The following is a 14,252-nucleotide window of genomic DNA, read 5'->3' on the forward strand; positions in this document are numbered from 1 at the left end:
CTGGGGAACTTAGGTGCACTTTGCACCCACTTTTCAGGGTCTTGGGGTGGGCTATTTTTCTAACCCTCACTGTTTTCTTACAGTCCCAGCGACCCTCTACAAGCTCACATAGGTTTGGGGTCCATTTGTGGTTCGCATTCCGCTTCTAGAGTATATGGTTTGTGTTGCCCCTATACCTATGTGCTCTCATTGCAATCTATTGTGACTGTACATTGCTTGCATTGCTTTCTATTGCTATTACTGCATATTTTTGGTATTGTGTACATATATCTTGTGTATATTTGCTATCCTCATACTGAGAGTACTCACTGAGATACTTTTGGCATATTGTCATAAAAATAAAGTACCTTTTTTTTTAGTGTATCTGTGTATTGTGTTTTCTTATGATATTGTGCATATGACACTAGTGGTATAGTGGGAGCTTTGCATGTCTCCTAGTTCAGCCTAAGCTGCTCTGCTAAGCTACCCTTTTCTATCAGCCAAAGCTGCTAGACACCTCTTCTACACTAATAAGGGATAACTGGACCTGGTACAAAGTGTAAGTACCCCTTGGTACCCACTACAAGCCAGGCCAGCCTCCTACAGTGACAATGTTATTTAGCTTCATTTTTCAAAAAATGTTCTTGGCTTTTTTTCCCGTCAAAGCCTACCATACAGCACAGCAGTCTGGTTTGCTAACAACATCTTGGAGACATTTGGAAAGTTTCCTTGGGAATGCATTCCACCCGTTGCTTTTCGTTTGCTTTCCAGTTTGTAACTCACATTTGCTTACTTTCTATTTTCTGGCTTTATTTGTTAGGCTGTCCAGCTTCACTTTGTCCTTCACCTTGTCCAAAACCTGTTTACTGATTTTTTTTTGTATTCTTCCATCAGTACTGAATTTCTGTAAACAGGCCTTTAAATCTTGTTCTTATCTTATCACATTTGCTGTCCATTCAAAGACAGAGATCACATGTTAGGCTCTGTCTTCTATGGACCTTGACGTTTACTTTTCTTTCGCTAACTGCAAAGTGAGGTTACTCAGGTGTGCTGTACGATGTTATTTTTTTTCTCTGCACAAAACAACATTTAAATGTTTATAAATGAACTCTACAGATATTTTAGAATATATCAGAATAAGGAATGCAAAATAAAGCAAATTTTTTGGTAATTGTGAAGTGTGGTGGGAATTTTTTTTTTAATGTGATCAAAACAAATCAGTACCCTAGATGATGCCATTTCTACACATTATCGTTTGTGCTCTGGACACATGTGAAAGCTGAATTAATTACTAATGAATTTGTAATGATTAATAGTTAAGAATTTACATAAATTAGGTTTACATAGAGAATAATGTGTACCTTGGAGAATGTGCCCACTTGAGTGGCCAGCATAACGCTTGCGACAATTACTAAAGAATTCACACTTATAGGCTAAATAATGCGCAATGTAGAATAAAATGTACTAATGGATCATATTAATAAATTGATGTTATGCATTTGTTTAGATAATGTTAGACATTAATTAATTTCGAGGGTTGGGCCTAGTCGACTGATCCTCATATTAAGTTCCATGGCCTAATAAATGTTCGGAAATGTCTTGGGAAAGGAAAAAATTAATATTGTTCATTGTTCACACTGCGCTGACCAAGCGATTTATAAATGTCTTAAACTTTTCTCATGAAAACTGTTGAACTGTCTTGTATTAGAAGTCAATACTTTGTAGATTTGATGCATGAGACAAAGACCTTCCCAGGCTTGGACAATAGCCACACTGACTGGAGCTAGGATTGCAACAAAAAAAGTTACCTGATGATGGGAAGGGAGAAGAGGAGCCAGTCATCGACATGTAAAAGACTATCTAGTTATATTTTAAATTTAGAATTCAGAGACTATTAACTGTAAACCTACGATTTTCTGACCAATGACGGCATGAGAAAATGTTTTATGGATTTTGATATATCCAGGCTACACTTTGCAGAAGGGAGTGCAGCTGCTTTCCCTTTGTAGACCTGTTAGAACCTATTATTCCCTGTCCTTTGTCTAACAGTTCGGTTGTTCTGTCGCATTCTCTACCCTTTAGAAATCCTTTTCAAGGAGCTGAGCAGTTCCTGATGTCTTTCCTTCCTAACTTTAGCTTAATTGACTTGTCTGTTAATGGTAGATGCTGATTCCTTAGTTTAACGTTCCTTAAGTTGGTTCAGTTAATTTAGAGCCCAACCGTGGCTGAGCCAATCCTTTCCACTCTCCTGTTGCTGACGCTGACCAGACGGATGTCCAACTGACGAAGAGAAATCGCAGCTTGCTGATCCATTGAGGAGAGGTATAACAAAATGCTATTGTTTCTGTTGTAAATGTTGTTCTTTCTTTTAGGTACCAACCTCTATTTTGATAGAGCCCTAGTTAGTTGGTTTCCAAATTAACTTTTGACTAAATTGGTCTTGCATGAAGCCCAAACATGCTATTCTAATTTGAGGGTTAGTTAGTATGCCCAATGTGTTGGAAATGTTATTAACAAGAAATTGATTTGGTTCACCTTTTGAACCTAGATGTATGCCATCTCTGTTGTTCAGTTATTGATGTTATTAATTTGTACTGTAACTCTTGAGTGCCTAATTATAAATGCATGAGTTAAATTGAGATTCTTCTGATTTTTTTGGTCAGCCTGTATTGTTTGTATATGCTTATCATTTGGTGTTGAGGCTAATTTATGTGATACTAGCTTTGTGAATATAGGGAAATAAACTTTCTAATTTTACTAAAAAGAGTGGTTATTGATGGCCACATGGGTCATGGTGCGTAAAGATTACTGACTCAAAGTTTCTGATAAAGTGACTCGTTGAACATGTTATGTTGTTGGTCAGAATATGAGTAAAGATTGTGTATATGGTGGAATCACTCTAAGCGTAGTCAAAAGGTCCATCGAACCTCTAACGTGTTCCCCTATCAATAGATTATAGAAAAACAAATAAGGCCAGACGCGCTCACACACTTTTACCAGTAAAACTGTATGGCTGCTCAAATGTAATGCTCATTGCAATTGAAGATGTGTTGTCTGTAATGACAGTGCGTTACCATGTCATGCATACTCCACTTTACCCCACTCCACACTACCCTACACCAGCGGCAGCTCCTCCGCAATGACAGAGGAGTATTGCCCTGCTGGCTCAGAGCAAGCAGCAGAAAAATAAGAAAATTATTCATATTGTTTTATTTTTCTGCTGCTGGCTGAGCCAGCAAGCACCGGGCTGGCCCATGGGAGGGAGTATGGGGGGGGGGGGGGGGGGGGGGAGTGGAGTGTGCCCCTGAGTGCTCATATCTGTTTGACCCACCGTTCTAGGTCAGCCGAACAGACATGCGCAGTTAGGTTTCTCCCACCCAGCTGTATTTGACAACCATCTTGGAGAAACAGCACAGACTCCCTGTGCCTGAGCGAGTGTCAAACCAGCCCGCTCAGGCCAATCCCTGTGCAGCTCTCATGGTAGGTAATAGCATGAGAGCAGCAATGCGATTGCCAGAGAGCCTTTCATGCTGTCCCAGGGACTGTTGTGACCAGGAAGCAGAGGAGTGCGAGGTGGCTGGCAGCACCACGTGTTTTTGTTTATTAACTCCCCCCACGCTCCACCCTCGCGTTCCCCCCTGCGGCCTCCCATCACACCCCCACCACTTATAATTTATGTTGACCGCCGCTGCGCTGCACAACTCCATGTCTCTGCACTCTACTGTGCACCACTACACACTATGCCATGCCACTGTACTGCACACTGCATCACTATACTATACTTTGCACCATTCTATGGCACTTCACTCAACACTGCTCTACTCTACACCACTCACCTCTATGTCAATGCACTCTACACCACACTACTATGCTATGCATCACTGCACTCCTTAACACTGTACTGTACGCCAATTCAGTCTAACCCACTCTAACCTATTTTGCACCACTGGACTCTGTGACACTGCACTCTACGCCACTCTAAAAAAATCTGCTTTATGCCAATGCACTCTATGCCACTCTTTAACACTTTGTGCACTTCCACTCTACTCCACTCCTCCCTGCCCCGCTGCAATTTACTCTGAGCCACCCCACTGCACCTTACGTCACTCTTTTCTATGCCACTGCACTACGCAATGCACTCTGCACCAGTTTGCTCACAACCAATACACTCTAATCTGCTCTTCACTTCTGCATTGTTTACCACTATACTCTACTCTGCAACACTCTACTCTATGCCACTGCACTCTATGGCACGCTACTCTACGCCATTGCACTCTACATCACTTTGCTCTGCACACCCAATGCACTCTGTACCACTCTACCCTACACCACTGCACTCTACAACACTCTACTGTGCAACACTATGCTGTCTGCCCTGAACTCTGCACCAGTCTACTCTGCACCACTGCACTCTACTCTGCACCACTCTACTCTACGCCAATGCACTGTACACCAATACACTACATGCCACTACAGTCTACGCCAATTCACTCTACACCAATCCAATCTACTGTGCACCACTGTACTCTATGGGACTGCACTCTATGCCACTTACACCTCTCTACTCTGTTCTGCACCCCTCCACTCTATGCCAGTGCACTCCGCCCAAATCTACTATGCACCACTTCACTCTTCGCCACTGCGCCACTGTAATCTGCAGCACTGTACTCTGTGCCTCTCTATTCTACACCACTGCCCTCAAAGCCACTGCTCACTATGACACTGCACTCTATAGCACACTACTCTGCAAGACTGCACTCTCCACCACTGAACTCAACACCACTCTACTCTGCACCACTGCACTCTATTGTATTGTAATCGTATTTATATAGCGCTTACTACCCCTGACGAGGCGTCAAAGCGCTTTTCGATGAGTAGCACGCTACTCTGGAACACAACAAGAATTAGTGATGGATTAGTATCGGGAAATAATGAGTACAGTTTTAGTATTATTATGAGTTAATTTGAACCGCGGATATGAGAGTTTGTTAGTTAGATTGACTGGAGTAATGGAGGGGTGGAGGAGGAAAGAAATCCAGAAGTGTTAATTGGGAGTACATCCTTCATTTACTCAACCCAAAGGCTTGGGATGAGTAAAGGGGGGTGGAGGAGGGAAGAGTATGTGGAAGGGTTAGGGAGAGCATAGTAGCAGAGTGAGATAAATGCAGGAGAATTTAGTAGGGTTGTGTGGGAGGTCACAGTAGTAGAGTGAGGTTTGGTGAGTTAGATGTGGAAGCGGAGGGAAGAGCTTAGGCAGAGTTATTTAGGAGATGAAAGTAGTAGAAGGGATTTGGGATGAGTCAGAGTGAGAATGGAGGATAGTTTGATAGAGACATGACATATGATGATGAGTAGATAAGTGTGATAAGATGAGAGCAGGAATTCATAGATATCTAGTATAACAACCCACCCAGGAGCCATGCAATGATCCACGAACATGCCAAGCACAGAAACAATATATACACATACATACATACATATATATATATATATATACATATATATATATATATATATATATATATATATATATATATATATATACACACACACACACATGAATACACACACATATGCACATACAATACATAATTAGAACCATGGGTAAAATATACTTAGTCAAACAGGTTTAAAGAGTGTGTGTGTATTTTATTGTTATGACATAGTAGTGATACATATTTTCTAAAGAAACTATAAATAAAAAGAAATATACACATCATCTTAAAAAAATATTTATCAACATAGGCATATGCAGTTCATAGTTGTTTGAATATGGTGGTTATGAAGGAAAGAGACAACTTTTGATTAGTTTTCTGAAGAGAAGAAAGTTATCTGTGGCTCTTATAGTTGGGGGAAATTAATTCCATAGTTTGGCTGCTTGGACGGAGAAGGATGTACCACCTATAGTCTTTTTCTTGTATGGTGGTGTTCTAAGGCGGGGTGCCAATCTTGAGCAGAGGTTTCTTTGTTGGATGTATTTGGTAATTTTGTTTCTGATAAAAAGCAGTCCTGTTCCATGTATAGCTTTGTGGGTGATACAAAGCAGCTTGAAAGTGCATCTTCTGGCAACGGGTAATCAGTGTAGTGCTCTCAAGGCAGGGGAGATGTGGGCTTGCGGCTTTACATGTAATAGTAGCCTGGCTGCGGAATTCTGGATACGTTGTAGTTTTTTCATAACAGATAGAGATGATCCATGATAGAGGCCATTGGCATAATCCAGTTTGGATAGTACAAGCGAAATAGTAGCTTGCACCTTGTGTGGAAATCTGAGGTGGGAGAAGATGCGTCGTAAAGTCTTCAAGGTGATGAAGCTTGTTCGTGCTAATTTGTCCACTTGGGCATTCATAGTTAACTTGGAATCCATGGTGATTCCTAGGTTTTTAACTTCCTTGGATAATTGAGGAGGTGGTCCGAGATCGTCAGGCCAGACGCACAGAGGGTCATAACGTTTCCAGTCACCACATATGAGTATTTCTGTTTTGGAGGTATTTAGTTTGAGATGGCTCCAGGTCATCCACTGATCAACGGCTCTGAGGCAACTGAAGATTTGTGAGTTTTCAATGTTTTTGGGGCATTCTAATTTAAGTAGTATTTGTGTGTCATCTGCAGAGTTGTAGCATTCAAGATGGAAATCATTGATCAGTTCTGGTAAAGATATCATGTAGATGTTGAAAAGCAAAGGTGAGATGATTGACCCTTGGGGGACCCCTGCTTTTGTGAGGTAGGGTTCGGACGAGAAGGGGGGTGAGTGGATGATATTCGATCTTTTTTGAAGATAGGAAGTAATCCAGTTGAGAGCAATCCCTTGTATGCCGGCTTCGTGGAGTCTTTGAGTTAGGGTGTCATGGTCAACCGTATCAAAGGCAGCTGAAAGGTCCAAGAGAAGTAGTGCAGCAACTCCATTTTGGTCGACTGTGTTTTTAAGATCATCCCAGATTGCTATGAGTGCCGATTCAGTGCTTCTTCCTGGGCGGAATCCAGTTTGGAAGTCTGAAAGTATAGAATTGTCTTCAATGAATTGTGACATCTGGGCGAATGCTGCTCTTTCTATCAATTTGCCCAGGAAAGGTCCATTTGTGATTTGTCTGTAGTTGTTGGGGTCTTGCGGGTCTAGGTTTGTTTTCTTTCATAAAGGTCGTATGTATGCCTTTTTCAGGTCTACAGGAAAAGTTCCTGAAGTTAAAGAGTTGTTGATGATTCTTCTTACAGGTGTGGCAGCAGAAGTAGATAGAAGAATGTTCTTGAAGATTTGTGGTGGGCAAGGGTCAGAAGGGCAACCAGAAGGTCTGCTTGCTTTGACCAAATCCATAAATTCATCCTGGGATATTTGTTTGAAGGACTGTAGAGGTTGGGTTGGTTTATTCTTAGAGGGTATTTTAGGAAAGGGGTTGGTGCTGATGGTTTTCTTCTGTTTTAAATAGGAGTCCAATGTGTCTGCCTTGGTTGTGTACTGAGTTGCCAATTTGTTTGTGAAATCTTGAGTAGTGGGATGACTTCCTTCCATGCAAGTAGGTTTTCGAAATTCATTGAGAATTTTATAAAATTCCTTTGTTGTAGATTGAGCATTTTGAATTCTGTCTGAGTAGTATCTTTTTTTAGCTTTTTTGATTGATGATTTGTATATCCTGTTAAGTTTGTGTAACTGCAGTTTGTCTTGACTGTTGTTTGTTTTGAGCCAGGTCCGCTGCAACTTTCTGATTTGTTGCTTTATCTTTTTAAGTTCTGTGTTTCTCCAAGGTGTTGGTTTTCTTTTGTTGTGTTTAGTTTTTCTGAGTGGTATTAGGATATCAAAAGCTTCCTGTAGCCACTCATAAAGTTTTGGCACAGAATTAATTGTATCTAGATCTATGTTTGCTGGTAGTTGTGTTTCTAAGTGATCCAAATTGAGTTTGCTCCATGAACGATAGGTGTATGTATGTAAGTAGTTGTGGGGTGTGTTGATTTGTGGATTTGTATGTTGGAAAGTTATCATATGGTGGTCTGACCAAGTGATTGGCATGATGCTATGAATAGTAACTAGTTCAGGCTTAGCAAAAATGACATCTAGGATGTGAACAGCGATGTGTGTGGGATTGTGTTCAATCTGATGTAGGTTCAATGCGACTAGGCCAGTGGTGATAGCTTTTGGATGGGGCATATTGGGTTTGTCAAACCAAATGTTTAGATCCCCAAGAATGCAGAGGTTGGAGTATAGTGTAATAAGGTTTGAGACTGTGTGACCAACTTATGAAGATTTTGCTTGTTAACGTATTCTTCAGTTGTTTTGGTGCAGGACGCACAGAAAGGTTGCCCCAGCTTCGAGACTCATTTGAATCAGTCCTGTTTGAAAATACAACACAAGAAGTTATCACATGTGGTAACTTCAATCAGAGATTCCTAGGAACCGACCTGGCAAATTTGACAATGGGATGCAACACCACTATCCTGCTAGCCACTCTCTTCCAAGCACATAGTCTGAAATCAATCTAGCACACCATCAAAAGCACATATTCAAAGCTTAGTTTTTCCAAAAATCTTATAAGAGATTATGCATTTTGGACAGTGTGTTCACCACAGCAAGGATCCAAGCTACTGTAGCAAGCTTTGATATACCGTCTCCCCAGAGAGTGAACACTTCCCACTTCTACTTCCTTAAAAGTTAGCTCTAACAGGCACAAAAACCTGAGGATAGTAGCTGACTCCAGGAAAGCCACAATCTAATTAGAAGGATTTAATGGGGGCGAGTGAAATTTCAGAAATTTAGAGTCTGGGAGTTGTCCAGAGGCATCCACCTTAACACCTTAAGCAGTAAACGTCTCCTGGCCATCTCGGAATCAGTTATCAGTGAAATGCACTGAGTGTTTGGTAACAACCTATGCTCTAAAACTGCATCTGCTAATGTTACACACATTTAAAAAAAACAAAAAACTGATATTACTGCTAGTAAATTGAGGCTATGTAGGCTTTAGAAATCCTACCAAAAGGAATGGAAAACTACTACCAAGGCCGAACTGAAAGCAAGGTTGCAGATCCTAAACAAAGCGTAAACAAACAGTGTAATCCGGTGGTCTGGATCGCAAAACATTAGCAGATAGAAAGAGAATTTATGCATCTCTATTCACTGATGGGTAAATAGGGTTACGCTGTCCTGTGGAGGTATTTTAGGAACAAAATAAGCCCTACCATTGCAAGAGTGAACGTTGTCTCTGAATCACAATGTACAAAATCTCTATGCAGTTAAAAAAACACCAGATGAGGACACAGAGCCTCAGAATGACTGCTCTGAAATCCAGCATCTGGGATTGCTGTTTTCGGAAAATTATATTTCCACACTTCTGAAAAATATTAGAAAAACTGGGGCTTCTGGCCCAAATGGTGTACTGGTAAAGGTCTTTAAAGAAAATCCTAACCTGTGATCTGCAATATTGCAATATTGTTTCCCCTCCACCAAACCTGTCTACTGATCGTGCAGGTAAATGTGTAATGGTGCCCCGCTGACCTCTGGCGGTATTTTAAGAACAAAATAAGCCCTGATATGGCAAGAGTTAACGTTGTCTCTGAATAACAACGTACAAAATCAATATGCAGTTAAAAAAGCACCCGATGAGGACACAGAGCCTCAGAATGGCAGCCCTGAAATCCAGCATCTGGGATCGCTGTTTTCGGGAAATGATATTTCCAAAATTCAGAAAAAGATTAGAAAAATTGGGACTTCTGGCACAAATGGTGTAATGACACAGGTCTTTAAAGGAAATCCTGACCTGTGGTCTGCAATATTGTTTCCCCTCTACCAACCCTGTCTACTGATCGTGCAGGTTCCAAAGAAGTTCAGGGGTTCCATTTTAAACCCCATTTACAAGAAGGGTGATATGGCGGACCCGTCCAACTATCACCTCATTGCCCTCTTGGACATTGAATCCAAGGCCTATGTTTCAACCCTTCTGAAGGAACTGGAGTTTTGGGCGGAAGCAAATGACATAATTCCGTTCATCCAAACAGGTTTTAAGGCAGACTCTTCTACACAGGATAATATTGTGGCCCTTTCCTACCTAACCAACGGGGCAAAGACCAGTAATCAACTCCTGCTCTTCACCTGTTTTGTGCACTATTCAGCAGCCTTTGACAGAGACGACAGGATTAGCCTGTGGAGAAAGCTCATAGGCTGGGGCATCCTGGATGCCCTGCTCCTAGCCATTATATTTCTATATACCTCTACATGGATCAGAGTCAAGCTAACTCAAATGACGGTCTCCAGAAAGATCAGGACGGATGACAGACTCAAGCAAGGCTGTGTGCTTGTGTCCCTGGTATTCAACCTGTTCACTGCTGACATGAGTGCAGTGCTGAAACAAGCACACCTCACCCCCTGAAAATTTGGAAGGACCAAGGTCACAATACTACAATATGCTGATGACGTTGTGTAGCCATTTTAGTTATATCTCCATGCACGTTATTTTAACATTCTAGGCCTGCCGCTGTGCACTTTAACCTAGATATATTTTGTTCGGCTTCACTTTATTATTGTTACAATAGCCACTTTTACAGTCTTGTTTTATTCCTCTCTATCTAACTGTTTTTGCCTAGGCAAGCACTCTGTTCTCAAACAAGACACTCTTGCTCACTCTGGGCTTCTACCAAGGCTGCAGTAAGATAGGTTGCTTGTGAACGTGGTATAAAGTTTTGTCTCTGACATTCATAGAAAACACATATCCTTACGTAGGGACATTTTCTCAGAACATCAGCTGTTTTATTATAAAAACACTTCTCTGTACCTTACACATTAGAGGGAGATTCCAGCCAGAGAACCACAACTGTATGCTGATTGCTGAATGCTTCGCTACAGATGCTTATGCAGACTTCAAGCCTTTGCTCGAGTGTGGGGGATGATGTCTTCCCAGGGGAACCTGAAGGGCAGAATTAGAGCTTAATACGCTGTGATCTATTATAGTCTAGGTAGGAATTAGTCTATTGACTCTAGTGACAATATGGTAGCGTTATTTCTATGCTTTACTCTCGTTGTCACAATTTTAATCTTGTCATGCTGTATCGTCCTTGTTATTGCAGCCCATGCTTTGCTATCTAAGATGCAGTTGCTTCATTAAAACATTATTGAAACATATACTGCCCCTGTTTGTCATTGTGTATGTGAGACCAATGTAATCGAGAGAAACGGATGAGACCTGAGTGACCACGGTTTCCCTGAGAAATCAATTATGTCATGCGCTCGGATGCCCAATCATCCCGCCCTTGGGTGGGGATGAGGCACTGCTGGTTAGCCGGAGCAAAACCCGGATTGGAGCAACAGGTGTCACCTGTTGTGGGTCAGGCTCAGTCTCCCACACCGCAGGCGATTCTGCCGTTCGAAATCCAGTAGTCTCATTAGAATAATGAGAGCCTGCACGACATGGCGCTGCCAATGTTTGGTCAGGCTCTAATTTTCTGGTCCTCCTGAGTATCTCTGTCTCACTATATACAAAGACACCTCAGTACTATATACAGAGATGTCCGTGGTATCAAGGATTTTCTCCTCAGCTAAATAGGGAACACCTATATGATGCTGGAGGTTGTTCAAGCTTGAACCCTAAAAGGAAAATCCCCATTTGGGGTGCTAATCTCTGAACAAATCTACCATCTAATATGGCGAATCCGCAACAGGTAGCAATTGCAGTCAATATGAGACAACCCCTGACTGCACATTTATTGGCAAATGGCCTACCGGCCCGGGGGGCCAGTCACATTTGTGGTGGACGCACATGCAGCTTATAGAACAGAACTTTTTTATTCTTGGGTCACATTTCCAGCAGTTGATGGGAACACAAACACATTTCATCACTATATGCTTGCAAACGCACCTGGACAATACAGAGCATATGCATATTTAGAAATACCTTTATCTTATCAAGAACATAATAATTGGCTTGATGGCACCCTACCCCACATGATTGTACCAGTTAGGTTAAGTCCTCTAAGTAATGATGGTCCTTACTGGCCATAGATATAGACAATTAATAGAGTTTGTAATGCATACATTGAATACAAACCCAGCACATGCTGCTCCAGTGCAACCACATGCAGTGACGCCAGGTATTAACCCTGCAACTGTACATTCGATTATGGGTAAGGTACAAATTCCGTTTTGGCTAGCTCAAAAAATAAATGCACTGAAAGCAGTATTTCCCCATAAAGGACCTCAGGATGAAGAATTCTAACAATATGCTTGCCATTTGGGATGATTCCCACAGTATATAACTGTAATACATGGGGCACAGTATTTGCCGCGCACTACACCACTGCACAAGGTACACCAACACTTGCCAACTTGCCGGAAGTGTTGAAACAAATTCAAGATGAATACGGGGCTCCCCCAGCCCTAGACTTGGGGATGCAATTAATGGGCAACTTTGCCACAGTATCCTCAATTATTTTGAGTAACCTTAAAGGGGAAGTGGTCGCACTAGCAGTGCACATGCAGCTCCGGGATGTTCCTCAACAGGATCAAGAATGCGAGCTGCCAAAGATTATCGCAAAGACCTATTCTAGTATTGGTCGAGATAGTCTAGGGGCCAGACCACCTGAACCACAATTTCAGGGAAAATCTAATAAAGATTTTTCCAAGCAAGCTTCTGAGGGTAACAAGAAACGCTGGGATAAAAAAAAAAAACTCCTAAAAAAGAAAGGGGAGAATCTTTGTGTATGGAGACCCCACAGAATAGATTTAATCTCCGAAATAGAGATAATATAAAAAAGCCTGATAGATATAGATATCAATATACTGATACAGGCCAATCTCGTTCCTTTCAGGACTCATCGGAAAAACACAGTGAGAGAGGTGGGCGGTCAGAGCGAAGAACAGAGTATGTGAAACCGAGACAGAAATCGCAACGCTCAACAGAGGTTTCTGTCAAAAAGGAAGAGAAACCTCCCCAACAGAAACCCCATTTTCAAAAGAAAAAGGTGGCAGCAATTGCAGTTCAACATGCCACTCAAGAAGAGGGTCCTCTTGAAGAACAGGAAGTGGGCACTAGCGCTGCTAGACAGCGCAACAGAGGTCACAATAGTTCACCGGAGTCTTCTAGAGCATCTGGAGGTGAAAGCAACTGATGACTTTCTACAAGCAGAAACTGTGGACATGCGTGTCTCCATGCCTGATAGGGTGTATAAAGTAACGCTACAGTTAGAAGGAGACACTGAACACACAATAGATGCAATCTTTTGGGATCGCGTGGTAAATATATATGATGTTTTGTTGGCCGAACAAGATTGGCCACCTGATTTTGTCCATACCTGGCCATATGTGAAAGATGTTATTAAACCTTCTTCCTCCCCCCCTTGTTCCGGAGGAACTCAGTGAATCCTATGCCATCGATCGGGCATTGGCGCAGGCACCAGCATTATATCACAATCACGTAGGATGGGATGAAGAGTCCCCCTACCATGTAATTCCTATTAAAAATCAACCCCAACCTCAACCTCAGTATCCAATAAAACATGATGCAAAAGCACCCGTGAGAGAAATCGTCACACAACTAGAGTACCAGGGCGTGATTGAACCCTGTGTCTCCCCAATGAATAATCCTTTATTCCCAGTAGCTAAACCGGGCTATTCATATAGAATAGTCTTAGACTACAGACACCTAAACAGTCATACACGCACATATGCTATACAAATCTCACAGAGCACAGCACTGATGAATAACAGAGTGCGCAAATAATACAAAACAACACTGGACATTTCCAATGGTTTCTTCTGCCAGAATATAGCACCTGAGAGTAGAGACTTAATAAGCTTCAGCACACTAGGCTCCTAGAAAAAATTCTGTAGTTTACCCCAGGGGTACAAGAACAGTCCAGGAATGTTCGCAGCTCGTGTGACTACAATTTTGTCCAATGACATTGACCCTGAAGCATTGTCCTACGTTGATGATATCTATCTCACAGATGATGAATTGCTACAACATTTAAGAGGGGTAGCCCGCATTGTTGGGGGATTTGCTGAATTTGGTTACAAATTCAACTTAAAAAAACAAAAATAGCCTTTCTCAGAGTCCTGTTTCTGGGACATGCTTGCTGTCATGACGGGCCACTCACCTGAAAATCAGGATGCTGCAGGGGCGATGGTATGCCCCCGACCTCCTGGAACACCTCTCAGCACTTCCTGGTGGATACGGAAACCCCAGCAGGTGTCCCAAAAGGAAAGGGGGAGTGGAAGAGAAAGAGACAAAACACTGCCACGTCTTGCCGGTCCAGCCAGGCACCCTGTATCTTCGGGGTGCAGGCTGTTGCTGATAGAGTGA

Source organism: Pleurodeles waltl, chromosome 10, assembly GCF_031143425.1.
Source record: "Pleurodeles waltl isolate 20211129_DDA chromosome 10, aPleWal1.hap1.20221129, whole genome shotgun sequence".
Classification (NCBI taxonomy): domain Eukaryota; kingdom Metazoa; phylum Chordata; class Amphibia; order Caudata; family Salamandridae; genus Pleurodeles; species Pleurodeles waltl.